The 20,603-nt window shown below is 51.9% G+C and overlaps 1 protein-coding gene across 1 annotated transcript in view; it reads right to left on the minus strand.

The window, feature by feature from the left end:
* RNF43 (ring finger protein 43) overlaps positions 1-20,603 on the minus strand; it is a 44,291-nt gene that overhangs the window by 22,154 nt on the left and 1,534 nt on the right. The gene's annotated exons all lie outside the window — the stretch shown is intronic.

The following is a 20,603-nucleotide window of genomic DNA, read 5'->3' on the forward strand; positions in this document are numbered from 1 at the left end:
CTATAATGCCCATGATCCATAGCAACCGCCCACGGTGGTGCACAGGGGTGATGGGATTTGTAGTCCGCCCTTTCCTCGGACGAAGCCCAGAGCATGCTGGAACTGAGCACCCGAACGGATCCGGCTGCAGGTGAAAGACGCCTCCGGGGTGGCCCTCCCTGCTGGCTCGCCTGCTTCCCTGGGCCCCGAGCAGGTGGGGAACAACGCGCATTTCTGGCCATGCAAGGTTTGAAGGTCAGCCATTCGCAGCTGGGCTCCTTTGTCTTGCTCGGCCTTGGCCGGCCCGTCTCCGTCCCGCACGCCCAGCCCAGCCTGCAGGCCTTCCGCACCAACCCTCGCCGCAGCCGGATCGGGAGCTTGGGACGGCCGCCTTTGGGGAGCGGGGAGATGAAATGCAGCCGGCTGCCGAAGTCAGAGCCCACGGCCTCTCCAGTGCCGTTTGAACTGTTTACAGACTGAGTTAACGATTACAGGCCCTGTGTACCTTGGCCGCCTGCCCGAAATTCTTACCCGCCCGTCAGATCTTATCAAAGAACCCTCCGTTGCTCGCCTGGAATCTGTCCAACACACCTCAGAGAGATGCCGACATCCGAGGCAGGGCCAGGGGACCAAGCAAAAGTCACCTTCTCAGTCCCACACGGCCAGCTCCAGAGCCAGAGGGGTTCGGGTGGGGACCCCGGCAGCGGCCTCCTGCAGAGTCCAACCCTTGGTTCATCTTGCTCAGGATTGTCTACCCAGACTGGCAGCGGCTTCTCAGAGGTTGCAGGCAGGAGTCTCCCTCAGATCTCGGAGATGCCAGGAATTGAACCCGGGACCTTCTGCCTGCAAGCAGGCAGGCGCTCTTTCCCCATCATCCCCTAAGGGGGATGTCTTAGAGTGCTCGCACATGTAATCGCCCATCCAAGTGCAAACCAGGGCAGGCCCTGCTTAGCAAAGGGGACATTTCATACTTGCTACTATGAGACTGGCCACCTAGTGGTGCAGTGGGGAAATGGCGCGACTAGCAAGCCCGAGGTTGCCGGTTCGAATCCCTGCTGGTGTGTTTCCCAGACTATGGGAAACCCCTATATTGGGCAGCAGCTATGTAGGAGGATGCTGAAAGGCATCATCTCATACTGCACAGGAGGAGGCAATGGTCAACCTCTCCTGTATTCTACCAAAGACAACCACAGGGCTCTGTGGTCACCACGACTCGACGGCACACTTTATTTTCCTATGAGACCAGTTCGAAGCAGAGAACCAACCCATCCACTAGGCAGATCTAGGAGGCTGCCTGGGGCACTGATTCTTGGGGGGTACCAAGCAGTCGCTGCTGCCTCAGCCATGAATAGCTGCCCTCTGTATGGCCCCTGCCACCTTCCTGTCTGATGGGCACAGCTGTTTGAGGTGTCTGCCTGGAAAACTGGAAAGACCCCTCCAGTGGTTGCCCCACACACACACTGGCCGAGTGTTTGGCTAAGCAAATTGTCCCTTTCCTAAGCCAGATCTGCCCTGGTTTGCATTTGCATGGGAGACCACATGTGAGCGCTGTCAGAGATTCCCCGTAGGGGATGGGGCCCTTCCATTACTCAGTGGAAGAGCAGCTAGGTCCCAGGTTCACTCCCTGGCAGCATCTTCTTGCCAGGTTGGGAAAGACCCCTGCCTGAAACCTTGAAGAGCTACTGCCAGTCAGTGCAGACAGTCCTGTTCTGGATGGACCAAGGGTCCAACTCAGTAGACAGCAGCTTCCGAGGGGATGGGGCTGTAGCTCAGTGGCAGAGCATCTGCTTTGCATGCAGAAGGCCTCAGATTCAATCCTTGGTCGCATCTCCTAGTAGGACTGGGAAAGGCTCCTTCCTGCCTGACACCTTGGAGAGCTGCTGCTAGTCAGCGCTGGCAATTTCAAGCTAGGCAGAGTAATGGCCTGTCTCGGTAGAAGACAGCTTCCTGCATTCCTCTGAGAGAGCCAGGTCATTAAGGTGAGGTGGCATCAGCAGAAGGATGGCTAGGGCTATTCACACAAGCACCGCCAGCGCCCCGTAAAATCTAACGCCCTGGACCACCACCTAGGTCACCTACATGGACAGGCCAGCCCTGTGCTTGCGCATCTGGTCGCAAAAGCTGGCCTTGTAGTCGAAAGCGTGCCTTGTCCCCTTTGCTAAGCAGGGTCTGTCCTGGTTTGCATTTGCATGGGAGACTACACGTGAGCACTATAAGATGTTCCCCTTAGAGAATGGAGGGTCCCAAGGTCCCTCCCTGGCAGCATCTCCCAGACAGGGCTGAGAGAGAAAGACTCCGGCCTGCGACTGTGGAGAAGCCACTGCCAGTCAGTGTAGGCAATACTGAACTAGATCGACCAAGGATCTGACTCAACAGAATGCAGCTGCCTCTGTTCCGATCTTCTCGGGGATTCTCCCTCCCGAAAAGGATGATGTATTGAAGAAAGCATCTACAAGCAGCAGGGGGAAGAAGGCCCAGCCCAGACAGGCAGGGGAGGGGGTCTCTGCCGCCGTCTGCAGCTCAAGGGGGGGGTGTTGCTTCCTGGGCAGGTGCGCTGCGTGGAGAAGGCGATGCACGCTGGCTGCAAAGCCTGGGAGTCGGATCTTGGCAGACGGAGACTCCTGTGCTTTGTCGCTGTGGGGCATTTGCTGCCTTCTGCAACTCCCCGGCTTGTACAGACAGGCCGGCCCTGCTCGGAGAGGGAGGAATCCGATTCTCACCCCCAGGGGCTGGCGAAGGAACGCGCCCGCACTTCAAAGGCGCTCTTTTATTTTGCTTGGGTGAACACACCCTGCAAAAATTTCCCACCGACAAAAGAAATCGTTTTATAGGCAAATGGGGGATTGGAATGTCTCCCTGATGAAGGGAGACCCGGGACATGCCCAGGAGGAGCCGGGGAATGGAGTCGGCCTCGGCAAACAGGTACTGGGGCACAAGGCCACCGGAGAATGGAAGACGAGCTGGGTCAGAACAAAGGCCCATTCAGCGCAGCAGTTTCTTCTCCCCCCACGGTGCCAGCTAGAACCTTCTGGAAAGCCCCAAAACGTGGAGGAAACAAAGCCTCATGGTTTGTTTCCAGAATCTGGTATTCTAAGGTACACTGCTCCTGGATGTGGAGGTTCCATTCAGGAGAATAAGAAGAGCCTGACTGGATCAGAACAGCACCGTGGCTGCTTCTCCCACACTGTACCAGCCAGAACCTTCTGGAACACCTGGAAGCATGAAACAAAGGCCCGTGTTGCTCCTGAACATGGAGGTTCCATTCCTGAATATAACAGCCCTGTTGGATCAGACCACATGAACATCTCAATTCTGCCTCCCGCTTCGCACGGCAATGTGGGATGCCCACAAGAAGCCATGAGGGCAACAGAATCTCCTACTGATCCCTCCAGCCACAAGCATGCAAAGGTATGCTGTCACTGAATACGGCGGTGAAGCTAGTATCCATGGACAGAACTCTCCTCTGTATTATGGGTGGAAAGCCGTCTTAGATCATCTCCACACCCTGTCAATTACACTCTACTTCCTGGAAAACCTCTGGTACATGTTCAGATGCATTCTCGGATGCAACCCTGCCCACACTCAGAAGCATTCTCAGATGCAACCCTGCCCATGCTCAGAAGCATTCTCAGATGCAACCCTGCCCACGCTCAGACGCATTCTCGGACGCAACCCTGCCCACGCTCAGACGCATTCTCGGACGCAACCCTGCCCACGCTCAGACGCATTCTCGGACGCAACCCTGCCCACGCTCAGAAGCATTCTCGGACGCAACCCTGCCCACGCTCAGACACATTCTCGGACGCAACCCTGCCCATGCTCAGACGCATTCTCGGACGCAACCCTGCCCACGCTCAGACGCATTCTCGGACGCAACCCTGCCCTGCTCAGAAGCATTCTCGGATGCAACCATGCCCATGCTCATATGCATTCTCGGATGCAACCCTGCCCACGCTCAGATGCATTCTCATCTGTATGATTACTGTACACTTTTCAGGGATGGATGCTGGAATGATGCTCAGTCCTAATGAACCTTTCTGCTTAATTAAATGGTGCCTCTTCCAGTACCAATAAACCACTGTCTTTTTCTTAACGCCATGAAGCAAAAAGAAATTCACCCCAGGGAGGGACTCGGACCAGCAGATCTCCTCCACAGCTGTACTCATTGGAACAGAGAGACTACAATCTCTGGTTTCCGATTCCCAACCGAGGCGACTGGTGTGTATCAATAGGAGACCTCCGGCACACAGACCATCAGCCAGTTCCATTAACCCAGCAAGGCTGCATGAGATCCTCTTGGGTTAAACAATGCGGCTCTTTTGGGTCCCAAATTGCCCTAACCATTCACCTGGATCGATTTGGGGCGAGAGATGGAATTGGGAGGTGAACTGGGAAGCAGCAACACCGACTAAGGGGAAATGGTGCCTTTTAACATGTATCTTTTTATTTATATTCTTATTTCTAAACTGCCCTTTGTCCCAATTTATTGATTTATTTGAAGTATTTCTACCTTGCCGCTCCAGTACACTACTGCTCGGGGAGGCTCACAACATAATAAGACCATAATAAGACGAGCAAAAAACAATCCCACCAAAACATAAAAACACACCTCAAATGCAGCTGAGCGTTTAAAAGCGCAAAAGGCAGCCCATGGGCCAAAAGCCGGGATCAAAAGGGAGGATGCGGAGTGTTCACAGTCACACATGTTGCCATGTTGCCACGCACAAAACCATTTCAACCTGTTTCTTTCCTGCTTGTCCTATTCCAACAGCCATTTTACAGGTGGATTTGTGGCTTGCCCCAATACCCCTGGGGTACTTGAAGGGCTCCCCAGAGGTCTTCAGAGCTCTCCTGCCTCCCCACACTGCAGCCGCGCTGTTCGTACCCCATCTGAAGATCATTGATTTGAATCCGACGTATCCTCTACAATGTGTCCACTGCAGTAGGGGAGGGGAAGACCCTCCTCCTCTGCTCCTGATTGGCTGGCCGCATGCTGAAGCTCAGCAGACCCTTCCCCTCAGCCAGACTAACAGGGTCCAGAAAATGAACACCAAATACTCCTAGAAGTTTTCCACACTTGTCTTTTAGTTTGCATCTTCTCCGGAATGGAGGTGTGCATTCACATATCGGCCAAATTTACCCCTAAGTCCCTATGAGCTGTTAGGGAGCACTTCACACACAATTTGGGTTTTTCATCCCACATTAGAGTGTAACTTGATTTATATCCGGAGCAAAAAATAAAATAAAATCCACTTTTTGCATCGTTTGGGGTTTGGGGGCAACTTCGAACGCAGTAAAGCTCCTGGTCTTGTGGGCATACTGTCAGACTTGATGGAAGAGCTATGTTTGAGTCCCTGATCTGCCCAAAAATGTATTAGGAAACCCCCACTCTCCTAGCCCAACCTACTCACGGGCTTGTGGCATTCAATTTCCACACACCATCATCCTAATTTCCTTGGATGAAGGAAAGTATGTCAGATACAAATACAACAGATAGTCTGAAGCACCACCAAAAGCAACAAAGACAGAGATGATGCGATCTGGCCCAGGAAGGGCACAATCCACTAGGAAGTTCTCCTCCACATGCTCCCTAGAAATGAATGGTAACTGTGCAAGAGCATTACCAAGGCAGACAGCAGTTGGTGAGCACCTGGGACCAGGGGCGTAGCAAGGTTGGAGTAGGCCCAGAGACGAAATTTTAAAATGCCCCCCACCCCCCCAAAAAAGTCCAGGGCCTCCACACACCCCAGGCCCCCAAGGATTTAAGTCTGATATTTCAAAATAAGTATGCTGCCTAGAAATACATTTCACTGAATACACACACACACACTTTACAATATATAGTGATATACATTGAGTACTATATATTTGTGCTACTTTTAATGCCCAGAACACACTAGAAACACTAATTATTAAAATGGGCCCCTTGCTGCAGATTAGCAAAGGAGACTTCCAACCATGCAGGGTGAGCCTATGTCTGTTTTCTCAGAATTCTGAACAAATTCAGTCAAGTTCGATTCCAGGAGGTTTTTCACAGGAGGCTTTTAAAGCCCTTTAAGACACATCTCCTCGGGAATGGAGGTGCTGCATTCACATGTTGGCCAGATTGACCCTGAAGTCCCTGCGAGTTATTGGGGAGCAGTTCACACACAAGAAAAATAAAATAAAACAAAAGCACAACACACATGCTTCACAGTTCTCACTCAGACCTTCTCGGTTGCAAAACAACCTGAACATAAGTGCATTTATAAATGAATGAATGAATAAATAAATATAATATTGTTTGTTCCAGAAGTTTTTTATAATTTTCTGCCATGAAACAAGCCACTTATAGGACTTTTTTTTTTAAGCCAGTAAAATTTCCAAGCTGTTTTAAATTAAATATTCAGAGACTTCTCAGTCTCTCCCCCCCCACCCCATATCAAAGCTCTATGGCAAGCAGATCCCTATATATGGGCGGGGGGGGGCGTGACCACAAAAAGGAGTTCACATTCTACCTGGCAAATGCTGGGCTGGGCAGAGGGTCCGCTGCAGAGAGCTGTGGGGGCCACCCTGCCTGCCTGCCTGCCTCCTTCCTTCCTTGGGGCCTCCCTGCAAGCCTACTCCAGTTCAGGCTTCACTGAGGCCTACACGGAGACCTCCGTGCAAGCCCCGCCGATCAGCTGAGAGGTGGGGAGAAAAGGAGCTCATTGCAGGCAGCTGGCCTGCTGCTTAGATTGCAGGCCAGGAGGGCAAGCAGGAGAGAGGGCAAGCAGGGCAAATGGCTGAGGGGACCTGGGCAGGGGGCAATGGGGAGTCCTGTGAGGTGTCTCTGGGGGCCCCCCAAGGCAGTGGGGCCCCCAGGCAACCGCCTCCCCTTGCCTAATAGGAGTTACGCCCCTGCCTGGGACATTGTTGACAGCACAGGTGCTAGCCAACTGGTGCCTGCCACAGTTGTGCTCTTGCACAGTTACTGTTCACTTCTGCAGAGCAGGTGGAGGAGAACTTCCTGCTGGATTGTGCTCTGTGTTCATGAGCAGAAGGAGTGCCTTTCGGTTGTCCACAATGGGCCACCTCTGAATATGTTCCCCCCTCGCAACACACATACACAAACACACACACACACATCCTTCCAATCCATAAAAACCAAACACTCACACATACAAAGCTGCACTACAGGTGAGTTCTGCTCCTGCAAAAAATGCCCTCTTATCTTAGGTTTTCAAACAATGACAAGAGTGTAAATACGGGGCTCTGTTACTGCTTGCCTTCCTCGGCCCGTTCAAAGCTACAGAGCACCAAAGCGCCTTCCGCCTTATGCCTCGACTCCACACACACACACACACACACACACACACAAACACACACACAGAGAAAAATATCCCGAACAAACCTCCTGGAGCAGTTGGCTTTTCACAGCTTGTCATAAAGAGCAACCGAGAAGCAAGGAAGGGGATTGGTGCTTGGTGCTCTTTGCATTTCCTCACATATAGAGGCCTGGAATTGTGGTAGCAAGCAGAGACTGCCCCCTTTACTAAGCAGGGTCTACCTTGGTTGGCATTTGGATGGGTAACTATATGTGAGCACTATAAGAGATCCCCCTCTGGGGATGGAGCCGCTCTGGGAAGAGGAAAAGGTTCCATGTTCCCTCCCTGGCAGCATCTCCAAGAGAGGGATGAGAGAGACTCCTGCCTGAAACCTTGGAGAAGCCTCTGCCAGTCTGTGTAGACAATGCTGAGCTAAACGGACCAAGGGTCTGACTCAGTATAAGGTGGCTTCCTATGTTCCATCTTGCAACAGACAGAGAGGAGAGAATCTCCCCTGCTCTTCATCCTTTTGAGGGTATCCTCTTCTGGATGCCAATTTCATCCCGGAATTGGAACAAGCAGAGTTAGCCACATAAGAACCTAAGAACAGCCCTGCTGGATCAGGCCCAAGGCCTATCTAGTCCAGCACCCTCGTTCCTACAGTGGCCCACCAGATGCCTCTAGGAAGCCCACAAGCAGGAGACGAAGGCATGCCCTCTCTCCTGCCATTGCTCCCCTGCACCTGGGATTAGGCAGTGTCTCAGCCCCACTTAAAGCCATCCAAGCTGGTGGCCATCCCCACATCCTGTGGCCGGGAATTCCACAGGTTAATTCTGCGGGGTGTGAAAAAGTCCTTCTTTTCATGGCCCCTACCTTTCCTGGCAGTCAGCTGCATGGGGTGTCCAGTGGTTATAGTGTTGTGAGAGAAGGAGAGGAACACCCCTCTATCCACTCTATGTAGCCCCGTTCTTCCAGCGCATGCACGGCCAATGCGCATGTGCACACAGATACAGCATGCACGCAGCGGTAGATCTGGCTGCATCACTATTCTTTTTCTGCAGAGTGTTACTGATGCCTGTGTGTGTGCGCGCACATGGGAAGCACACTACACACAAAGAATCTGCTCCATACAGTCACACCAAGATGACTTTTGTGTAGTGTTTGACCCAGGCCCCCATGCTCCCTGGCTGCTGCTAAGAACACACACCCAGGGCTCGGAAACAAAACGATTCATTCTTCACCTTTACATTTATATCTCATCCTTCTGTCAAGGAGCCCAGAGTTCCGTGGTTCGGGTGATCTGCACAACAACCCTGAGAGGTTGGCGATCCATGCCCCAGTCCATGGCAGCAGAAGGGCTGAAGCTGTGGCCCTGATCCACCACACAGTGACTTGGACGAAAGAAATAGAAGCGATGGCCTCCACCAGAGGCCACATGTTTCCTCGACCAGCTCTCTGAGCAAATCTCTCCACTCGCCAGGCAAAATTCCTCGCTGGTCTCAAATGCAATCCTTTGGGGGGGGGCATCTTTTGGAACTGCAGAAGAATCTGGAGATCTGACTTGGAGCTCTCTGGTTGGCTTTTGCCGAAATAATTGGCGCGGGGCAGGGCGGGGGGAGAGGAAAAATGTGGGGAATATTTGCACATGCCTGGTCACGTCCCACTAGCAATGTGGTCTTTTCAAAACGTCTCCAGTTTTTGGTTGCGGGGGACGGATTCTGGCATTCTCTCTGCATTTCGGAGTCTTGCTTTACCTGGTCCTGTTTCTGAAGTGGAGATGAGATGTTAGGCATCCCCCCCGCCATCTGCTTCTGATTTCGAGCCAGTGTGGTACAGTGGTTAGAGCGTTGGGCTCGGACTGGGGAGAACTGCGTTCAAATCCCCACTCAGCCATGAAACTGAGTCACGGGGTGACTCTGGGCCAGTTGCTGATCTCTCCAACCTACAGGCTTGTTGTGAGGTTAAACATAAACCATGTACACCGCTCTGACTGGCAGCAGCTCTCCAAGGTTTCAGGCAGGAGTCTTTCCCAGCCCTACCTGGAGAGTGATCCTGGGACCTCTCTACATGCAAAGCAGACACTCTTCCACTGAGCTACGGCCCCATCTCCTCAGGGGAGTATCACACAGCAGACAGTGCTTACATGTCATCACTCATCCAAATGCAAACCAGGGCCAAACCTGCTTAGCAAAGGGGACAATTTAAGCTCGCTGCCACAAGACCAGCTCTCCGCCCCAGCGCTCCACAGCCTTGGAGCCATGGCAGTCAAGACCCTGCTCCTATGGGCCGATGTCCTTATTGCTCTGAGACAGAGTAACTGAAGCAGAGCCCAGTGTGACGCATGAAGATGACAAAAGGGTGTGTGTGCAATACACAGAGAGATAGTTTCTCAGGGATGTGGCTCCCAAGTCATGTAGGCCACAGATTGCCTGCAATAAAATTAAGAGAATCAGGAGTTTCAAAGGCCAGACACCTGGCGGAAGAGTGAGCCCAGCAAGATGCCAGGGAGAGGGAAAGATGAGCGTCCCTTGGCAGGGAGTTCCACAGCCCAGGCCATCTCCCATGTCCCAACCAGGACACACAGGAGAGTTTCTTCGGTCGTTCTTTCTAAGCAGGGTCATAGGAGAGGAGACGATGGTCCTTTCTCCTGGTCCTAAGCTGGGCTCCTGACAGCTAAGTGTTTGGGGGCGGGGGGAAGGTCCTGTGATAGAATGTTGACTCAAGGTGATTGCTTGGGAGGGAAGCAGGCAGTCAGCTCCGTTGGGGAAAGGTGCACGTGAGGATTAAGGCCATTGGGGGGCAGCATGTCGGAAGAGTCAACAGTACTTGGGCAATATGGCCCAGTAGCCTGACTCATCTGTTCCTACGTTCTTGGCAGGAAAGGTGGAGAGCGGAAAGTGGGAGTGTGGAGAAGGCAAAAGAGAGAGGCATCAGGGGGGGCGGGTCATGGGAGGCTACGGACTGAGAAGCAGCCATCTGAAGGGCAAAGGAAGCAGGCGTCTCCAAATCCACTTGGCGCATAGGACGCTGCCGTACCAAGTCAAGCCATCGCTCTATCCAGCTCAGGACTGCCGACACTGACTGGCAGCAGCAATCCAAGGTTCCAGGAGGGAGTTTCTCCCAGCCTTACCTGGAGAAGCTGCCGGGGGTTGAACCTGGGACCTTCTGCAGGCCCTGCACTGAGCGACAGCCCCATCCCCTCAGGGGAATCTCTTACAGCATCACCCATCCAAATGCAAACCAGGGCAGACCCTGCTTCACAAAGGAGACCATTCATGCTTGCTGCCGCAAAACCAGCTCTCCTCCCCTGTGTCAATCAGACACTTACAAATCCACTTGCCAGCTGGCTAGTGACGAGAGCCCCCAGCCCTCTGGCGAGCAGAAACCCAGCACCACACAGATCTCCTCTGCTCCCTAGACTCGACACTTCTCCCTTGCCAGTATTCGTGTGAACACGCTGACCCTCTTGCCACCTAACTTACCTCACAGGGTTGTTGTGAGCATGCCATGGCGGGGGAAGAAGGATCAGATGTGCCACCTCGACCTCTTCAGAGGAAGCACAGCTCAAAAGTGTTGTGCATGGCTCCCTTCCCCACAGAGGGCATAGGGCAGTGTTCCCTGTGACAAGGATTCCCAGATGTTGTTGACTACAACACCCATCACCCCCAGCTGCTATGGCTTCTGGCTGAGGATGATGGGATTTGTAGTCAAAAACTCCTGGGAACATTGGGGAGGGGGGAGGGGCAGGAAGGGGAAAAGTTCATAGGGATTCATGGAGAGAACTCATACAACAGCAAGTCCAAACACAAATTGTATGTGTTCTCTCCATGAATCACAATGAAGAACACTGTATATATATACAAACCAGAGACGCTACTCTGATAAAGACAGACTGCTAAAAGGCCAGACTCTAAAAAAAATTCCGGGGGGAAAAACTCATAAACCCCACGGGCATGGGGCTGCCTCGTGGGAGTTGTGGCACAACCTGCCATGCCCCCAAACCCACTTTGGGGTGCCCAGGCAGCCCCAAAGGGGGGGAATGGGGCTGCCTCAAATCCCCATTATTCCCTATGGGAGAAATGCAAAAACTGGAAAAATCTTCAAAAAAAATCCTTAAAACTCGCAGGAGTGTCTGATTGTTTTGAGATTTGGTGGGTGGTACGCACCCCTGGGTGCCTCCACCCACCCCAGTTTTATGCCCCTATGTGCTCTGCATAGGGAATAATGGGCCATTTCGAGTCCCCATTATACCCTATGTAGAACCTTTTAGAACCGGTTAAAATTCAAACCAAATTGGGCGGGGGTGTGTGTGGTTTGAGCAAAACTGAACCTACCCACCCTGGTTCAAAGCTGGTTCGAATTTGAACCAAACAGGCCAAGCCGGTTTTATGCACATCCCTGGGGTGTGCGCGCGCGATTCTTAAAGCCTGTGGGCCCATCCCGGCCGCAGGGACGTGCAATCTTTGATGCAGAAGAGAACCAAATTCCCTCCTCTCCTGCTTTTTAATTTCAGAAATACTGGCACGGTTATTAGAATTAAGACCCGTGGATTCAAAGCGCACAGGCAGGCGCGGAGCTCTGAAACCAGAGGCCGACCTCGTCATGCATCGTCCGAGAGTACTGTACATTTCAATCGGATGGAGGTTTAAACTCAGCCGCTCCAAAGACTCAAGACTGCATCAACGGCAGAAAAGGATTTATGCTGTATTTTCAGGTTCACCTCCTGACTTTCCCCGTTCACGCCTTTCTCCTTTGCACTTCTATAGGTCTCTCCACCCTGGTTCTTCTGTATCTTTTCTTTCTCCCCCCCCCCCCTTCCATGGTGCTTATGCTTTCTCTCCGCATCATTACAGTTCTCTGCTGCACCCCATCCCTCCTCACGTCCTTTCTTTTTTACTTTTTTGCTCTGTTTTTTGTCTCCAATTATCATCTAGGAAGCTGCATTATACAGAGTCTGACCATTAGTCCTTTCAGCTCAGGATTGTCCACTCTGACTGGCAGCAGCTCTCCAACCTTTCAGGCCGGAGAGTCTTTCCCAGTCCTGCCAGGAGCATTTCCAGACAACAGGGTTTACTGCGAGTTCGAATGTGCCCATATAAACCAATGCTAAAAGTGGATTATTATTTTTTTTACCCTGAACGTAACTTGGGCTGTACTCTAACATGCAATGAAAAATCCGAATCGTGTCTGGCGTGCCCCCGCTCTCCCAAAAGCTCACAGAGATTTTGGGGTCAATTTGGCCAACATGTGAATGCACACCGTCCTTCCAAAGGAGATGCGAGCTAAATGACCTTAAAACTGTGGTACATATGCTGGGAACCAGTGTCATTTATTTTGTTTTAACTACTTTTTTGTTTTCAGCTTTTTGTTGTCATTTATTTTAACTAACGTTTTAACTTTTTGTTTGTTAGCTTGGTGTAAACCTCCCAGAGACGTGAGTTTTGGGCGGTATAGAAGTGTGTCAAATAAATAAATAAACCTCCAGGCTTGACTACTGTAGTGCACTCTACGTGGGACTGCCTTTGTATGTAGTCCGGAAACTACAATTGGTACAGAATGCGGCAGCCAGATTGGTCTCTGGGACCAAGCTGTTTTCTGCTACAGTTTTAATTGTTTTGTGTATTTTAATCTGGGCTGGTTTTTAAATATTATTTTAAATACATATCAGGCAGTATAAAAATATGATCGCAAGATAGATAGACTTTGCTCTGCCACAGAACTACGGATGTTCCTGGTGAACATATGAAGCTGCCAAACCGAGTCAGACCCTTGGTCCATCTAGTTCAGTACTGTCTGCACTGGCTGGCAGCAGCTGTTCAAGCTTCCAGGCAGGAGTCTTTCCCAGGCCTGTCTGGAGATGCTGCCAGGGAGTGAACCTGGGACCTTCTGCGTGCAAAGCAGATGATTTGCCACTGAGATGCACCCTTTCATGCAAGTCAGAGTTCATGCCAGCTCGTAAAACCGCCCCAAATTGGCTGCTAGTTTCTTAACTTGTGAGTTGATTGGTTAATGAGCCCAAGAGCTCTGCGACTGATTTAGCATGAAAAGCTGCCGATCAGATCTCCAGATCCCGATAGCGAGGACAGCACGTTTGGGTGAACCAGGCCTCGGCCAAACCTTGGAGTCTGGGGATTCCAGATTGACGAGTGACGTTCCCTCCAGGCCAGATCCAGTTGTAAAACAACGTTGGGGACAAGATGTTATCTCTCAGGAGCATTTCTAAGGAGACGCCACTGCAGCCACCCAATCCCGCCTTCTAGAACACCCTTGCCAAATGGTGCCCTCAAATCCCTCAAGAAATGTTTGCTGGGCAACCAGAGTGACGGAGGTGTATCAAATCACGCACGGCGTGGATCAAGTGGAGAGGGAGGCATTTTTATCCCTCTGTCGTCATATTAGAACTTGGGGTTGTCCACTGAAGCTCAGTGCTGGGAGGTTTGGGGCAGGGGGCAGGCCAAAGGAAGCACTTCTTGACACCATTAAACTGTGGAACTCACTGCCACCGGATGTGGTGATAGGCTACCAATCTAGACGGGTTTGAAAGGGGATTCGACAAATTCATGCCGAAAAGGGCTATCAATGGCTATTAGCCTGGAGAGCTGGATATTCCCCTCAGGATCAGAGGGGGCATGCCGCTGAACGCCAGGTGCTGGGGAACGCCAATGGGAGGGGACAACCTGGCCTGCTGTGCCCCCACCCCACCCCACCACACCCCATGAGTACCTGAAGTCACCTTATCTGGAACCAGACTATCCAGACTGGCATCCTCAACTCTGACTAGTGGTACTGGTCCCTAATGCTACACAGAATCCTTGGAACAGGGGTTGCCAGGATTGAACCTTGGCCCTTCTGCATGCCCAGCAGCTCCACCCACTAGGGAAAAGCAAAACAGCCCCACTGCAGAGTTTTGCTCACGAACAGAGGAAACGGCCTTATACTGGTTCAAGGCAGCCAGGAGTCCACCTAGCACAATACTAGGGCAGTTCACTGAGGCATAGCAAAAGATCAAGGTCCCCACCTTCGAGCTTGTTTTTCCAATGGACACACGGCAAACGGGAGGGCACCCAGCTCCCAAATTAGGATAGGAGGCTTTTCTTACCCTAATGCTAACGTGTGCACTGGTATTGGCTGTCCAAAGGGCCAGGACAAGAGAGGCTTTTCCAGCCCTATTGTGAAAAAAAAATTCGACTGAATAGAATCGGAATTGAATTGGATTAGATGCAAATGGGCTTGCACAGAATGGGATGCGTTTGAAGCAATTCGAAAATTGGGGCAAATTCTAATAAACTTCAAATCGAAGTTGAATGCATTTGATTCGAGTTCAGGCAAAGTTGAATCGATTCGAACAAGTCCCATTCTGTGCAAGCAGATTCAAATCGGTTCTAATTCTATTTGAATCAATTCGGTTGATTTTTTTTCTGCACATCCCTAGAAGCCCTGATCCCTGGAGATGCTGAACGCAGGAACAGCACACAGGAAAGTGGGTACTCTACCGCAGAGTTACAGCTCCACCCAATGCTACGGTCATCCCAGTCAGCTCAGCAGAACCCCTTCCTGACCGACCACCCCATGGTGAGGAAGCTGCTATATACTGAATCTGTCCATTGGTCTATCTAGCTCAGTATTGTCTTCACAGATTGGCAATGGCTTCTCCAAGTCTGATGAGCCCATCTGCTACTACAACTATTTATAAAGCGTTTTCCAACAACGTCTCCAAAGCAGCTTACCTAGAAAAATGGAAAATGTAAAAATGATTAAAAATAATAATAATGTCTTCCTGTCCCCAAAGGACTCTCACTCTAAGAAACGAAAAGAGAAACTCCATCAGCCACTATCGATATGTCTCTGAAGTGTCTTCAGTTTTGTTTTGTTTTTTACAATAGTTTGATCTAGCAACACCAACAGTACGAATAGAGAGCCAGTTCTGTGAGAGTGAGCATGGATTGTCCCCTTTGCTAAGCAGGGCGTGCCCTGGTTTGCATTTCGATGGGTGACAATTTGTCAGTGCTGTCAGATATGCCCCGCAGGGGATGGGGCCCTACTTCATAGTAGAGCATCGCTTACGCACAGAAGGCCCCAGGTTCACCCTCTGGCAGCATTTCCAGGTAGGCCTGGGAAAGACTCTTGCCTGAAGCCCGAAAGAGCTGCTGCCAATCAGTGCCGACAATATTGATCTAGGTGGACCAAGGGTCAGACTCAGTTGAAGGCAGCATCTCATGTTTCTAATATTCCTACGTTGCCCGAGAACAGACCATATTTCTGGCCCAAGTCATATACGTCCATAGGGTCATTGATCCATCAAGGCACTCCTTTCTCCGCTCCCGACTGGAACCCGGTCCTTTGGAGATGCTGACCTCTGCGTCTGCGGAAATGTCATCTGACCCGAGGCTGAAATGCATCCCGATTGTCCCAAACCCAACACGGGTCATAAACTTTTCAACGGGTATCTTTTAACTTCCTTTGTCCATTATCTGCATTTCCTTACTGCGGATTGGTATAATTATTAACCAATAAGTGGGCCTTTCTGGCACAAAGTACAATTGGCCCAGGGAGAGCCTTTGAAAGGGAGGCGGCGAAGGGCAAAAAACTCTGGGCTTCAACTCACCTCCAAACACAGACCCATAGATCTATCAGACGGGTCAACCCAGCTGAACTGGCAGCCGCTCTTCTGGTTACGCAAAGACCCTGGGCATGCAAGGGATAACGGACACGGAGAACTAGAAGCCGTCTAATTCTGAGTCAAAGACCAGTAGCCTGTCTAGCTCAGTCGGACTGAGCAACACGGACCGGCAGCAGCTTCTTCAAGGTTGCAGGCAGGAGTCTCGGCCAGCCCTGCCTGCAGGAGATGCTGCCAAGGATCGAACCTGGGGCCTTCTGCATGCTGAGCAGATGCTCTGCCGCCGAGTGATGGCACGCAGCTGCCCACTGAGTAAGACCATTTGTCCATCTGGCTCAGGGTTGTCTGCATTGACTGGTAGCAGCTCGGCAGAGTTCCAGGCAGGAGTCTCTCCCAGCCCTACTTGGAGATGCTGCCGGCAGGGATGAAACCTGGGCTGCAGCGCCATCCTCAACATAGAAAACTGCCTGATAAAAGTCAGATTGTTGGTCCACTTAGCGCTACACTGTTGCTCCACCGGTCTGCACTGACTGGCAACAGCTCTTCAAGATTCCCAGCAGGGATCTTTTCTCTGCCATACCTGGAGATGCTGCCAGGGAGTGAACCTGGGACCTTCTGCTCGTAAAGAGCAGATGCTCTTCCCCTGAGCGATGGCCAAGCCATACTCCCATGCGTGTATCATGCTTTTCTTGTCCTCATGGAGAGGAGAGCTGGTCTGGTGGTCACAAGCAGGACTTGTCCCCTTAGCCAAGCAGGGTCCTGCCTGGTTTGCATTTGAATGAGAGACTTGATGTGTGAGCACGGTAAGATATTCCCCCTGAGGGATGGAGCCGCTCTGGGAAGAGCAGAAGGTTCCAAGTCCCCTCCCTGGCAACAGCATCTCCAAGATAGGGCTGAGAGAGAGGGCCTGCCTGCAACCTGGGAGCAGCCGCTGCCAGTCTGTGCAGCAGGGGCGTAACGATAGGGGGCAGGGGGGGCACATGCCCCGGGCGCCACCCCGGCGGGTCACGTGGGGGGTGCCAAAAAGTGGCCCCCCCGCCCCCTGGATCGCCTGCCAAGTGGCAACGGGCGTGCGGCGATGTGGCGGTGGTGAGCGGCGGCGGCGGGTCGCCCGCTGAGTGCGGCGGTGGCTGGCGGCGATGGGCTGCCTGTAGCGCGGCCTGAGCAGCGGCGGATCGCCCGCCGAGGAGTTCAGGCAGAGCGACACCGAGCCTGCCTTCTGGCCCGGCGTCGCTCTGCTTGAACTCCTCGGCAGGCGATCCGCCGCCGCTCGGGCCGCAATACAGCCCATCGCCGCCAGCCAGCCACCGCCGCACTCAGCGGGCGACCCGCCGCCCACACCACCGCCATATCACCGCCGCCTCGCCGCACGCCCGCGGCACTCGGCGGGCAACTCGGCGGGCGACCCGCTGCCGCGGAATCGCCGCCACCGCGATCTGCTGCCTGGGGGGCGCCGCCGCACCCTCACAGGTATGTGGGGGCCGCCGGGGGGCGGGGGGTGCCATTTCAGGGCCGGCCAGAGCTTGCCCTGGGCGCCATTTCCCCCCGATACGTAGACCAATGGTCTGGCTCAGTATATGGCAGCTTCCTAGCTTCCTATGTTATGGTGCGCAGGCCTGCAACACGGATTTGAACGGATAACACTTTTGCAATGCTGTCTTTAAATTTGCACACACACACACAACTAGAATATCTTGTCCGAGGAATGGAAATGAAAATGGGCAGGCACAAACTCCAAAGATGACTCCACGGAGAGAGAACACAAGTTTGTTCATGGTTACTCTGACACTAATTCTTTCCTCTTTGCAAAAATTACTGCAATTTTACCCTACCCATATCTCCCAGAAAAGACGACAAATACAAAGACAATGAATATTCATATCCCACTTTTCAACAAAATGTTCCCAAAGCAGTTTACATAGATTATAAACAAATAAATACGACTCCCTGTCCCCAAAGGACTCACAATCTAAAAAAGAAACTTAAGGGTGACACCAACAACCGCCACTGAAGGGATGCTGTGCTGCGGATGGAGAGGGCCAGTTGCTCTCCCCCGCTAAATATAAGAGAATCACTACTTTAAAAGGTGCCTCATGGCTCAGTTAGCAGGGGACAGTTAGCAAGATGACCCTGAATTTAAGACAACCCTCTTAAAAAATAAAGGTGAAATAAAGGTTACCCCAAAAGAACAGCACTCTGCATTTAAGATGCACCCCCACCCCGGGTTTCTAGCATCAAAGAACTTGGGAAAAAGCTGTTCTTGGATTCAGGTAAATACAGTATTTATTTGGGGTCAGGGATAAAGAATGGGTGAACTTGGAGACAGCAACCTTGGAGAAGCTGCTGCCAGTCTGTGTAGACAATACTGAGCTAGATGGACCCATGGTCTGACTTGGTATATGTCAGCTCCCTATGTTCCTAAAACTATACGGGCAAGAATGTGATCACCTCATTTCCATCTCAAGGGGGACGACATTGCCATATATCACTAGGAGCATTTGTCTAGAGCTGGTCTGGTGGTAGCAAGCATGAGTTGCCCTCTTAGCTAAGCAGGGTCCACCCTGGTTGCATTTGAATGGGAGACCAGAAGTGTGAGCACTGTAAGATATTCCCCTCAGGGGATGGAGCCGCTCTGGGAAGATTAGAAGGTTCCCAGTTCCCTCCCTGGCAGCATCTCCAAGACAGGGCTGAGAGAGACTCCTGCCTGCAACCCTGGAGAAGCCGCTGCCAGTCTGTGAAGACAATCCTGAGCTTGATAGACCAATGGTCTGACTCAGTATATGGCAGCTTCTTATGTTCCTATGTCCCCTGAGCATTGGTTTCGATGGCCAAAATTTGTGGGCCTGGCTCATGAACGAACATCAGGAGTAACCAATCCTTTGTTCCCTCACCAGAAGCCTCAGAACTATTATTATTTTTATTTTATTATTATTACATTTATATCCTGCTCTTCCTCCCAGGAGCCCAGAGCGGTGTACTACATACTTGAGTTTCTCTTTCACAACAACCCTGTGAAGTAGGCTAGGCTGAGAGAGAAGTGACTGGCCCAGAGTCACCCAGCTAGTTTCATGGCTGAATGGGGATTTGAACTCGGGTCTCCCTGCTCCTAGTCCAGCACTCTAGCCAGTACACCACGCTGGCTCTCTAGTTCCATTGAACCAGATGGCCGCAAGCCAGTGCTGAGTTCAATTGCCGTTTGACCGGATCCTGGCATGGTTGGCCATTTACCGCCGAATAAGGCTTCTGATCTGGGATTTGGGAAAGTTGGGATTGGCTGGGTTTTGGATTACATATTTTGTATGCTGGAGAACAATGGGACCGGGTCACATGGGGCCCTGCAAGATGAGTCACCAGTTGGAAAGGCAAGATGGCACATGATGAGAGATCAGGAGCTGTGCTTTTGCCACAAGAGGCTTCACAACCGAGTGGCGTTGGAGGTGCCCACTGGAGCATTGCCTGTGCGGTTGTGAATGGCTTTCTGGAGACACCTGCGCCTGCACTCAATCCCGATCACAACCCGAGAATCCATGACTGATGTTCCGTTGTGGGAACCCAATGACCAGACGTCATCTAGGAACATGGCTCTCCGCTAGGGTAGGGGCGGTTTGCTACTATGCGCCGAGGAATGGGAGATGCTCCTTGGATAGAAGAAGGACCCAAATGGAGATTTCTGAAGACATGGGAGGGCTGTAAAGAAGATGGTGCTTCAGGGGTCTGGATGTTGCCTCAATATGTTGGATTTTTTTCTGGCCAAAGATCAAAATAAAATCATTGATTGATTGATTGACTGATTGGGATGCTGCCGTCCTTTGTTCACAAGCAACAAGGTTAACCATCTCCGTGGGCACAACTGAACACCCCAGATTTATGCCTGCTTGGCTGATGAGCCAATTATTTACCATGCAAATGTGTGTGTTCAAAACACCCTTGGAGATGACACCTGCTCTTCAGAGCATAAGACGAGCCTTGGTGGATCAGGCCCAGCGCCCATCTAGTCCAGCATCCTGTTCCCACAGTGGCCCACCAGATGCCTCCTGAGAAGCCCACAGGCAAGAGACGAGGGCGTGCCCTCTCTCCTAGGACCACGTGAACCCCACCCCCACCCCCAAATTTATGCTTGCTTCGCTGACGAGAAGCCTCAGGAGGAATTATTGACAAGGCAAACATGTGTTTACAATTCATTTGGAGACAACATTGCCACACAGCTCCAGGTAGGTACCTCTGAAGATCATAAGAAAAGCCTTGCTGGATCCGGCCAAGAAGGTCTATCTAGTCCAGCATCCTGTTTCCCACAGTGGCCCACCAGAGGCGTTAGGGAAGCCCACCGGCAAAAGACGAAGGCAGGCCCTCTCTTCTGTCGTTGTTCCCCTGCAACTGGGATTGAGAGGCACCTTCCCTAGTAGCCCCTTACTAGACCTGCCCTCCATGAACTTGTCGAAGCCCCGCTTAAAGCCATCTAAGCTTGGTGGCCTTCACCACATTCCCCAGGCCGAGAAGTCCACAGAAGTAGTACCCGAATTCAATCTTGGCTGAATCGAAGAGGACCCCCTTTAAAAGGGGGTTCTACCTCTATCTACCCACTAGGAAGGGGAGTCTGCATTTAAGATGACCCCCCCCCAATTTCTAACATCAAGGAACCAGGGAGGGAGGGGGCGAAATCTAGCCTTGGATTCAGGTAAATATGGCAAAATCTAGAATGCGTGCTGGAGAAAGCCACGGAG

The sequence above is a fragment of the Hemicordylus capensis genome, chromosome 12 (genome assembly GCF_027244095.1).
Source record: "Hemicordylus capensis ecotype Gifberg chromosome 12, rHemCap1.1.pri, whole genome shotgun sequence".
Taxonomy (NCBI): Eukaryota; Metazoa; Chordata; class Lepidosauria; order Squamata; family Cordylidae; genus Hemicordylus; species Hemicordylus capensis.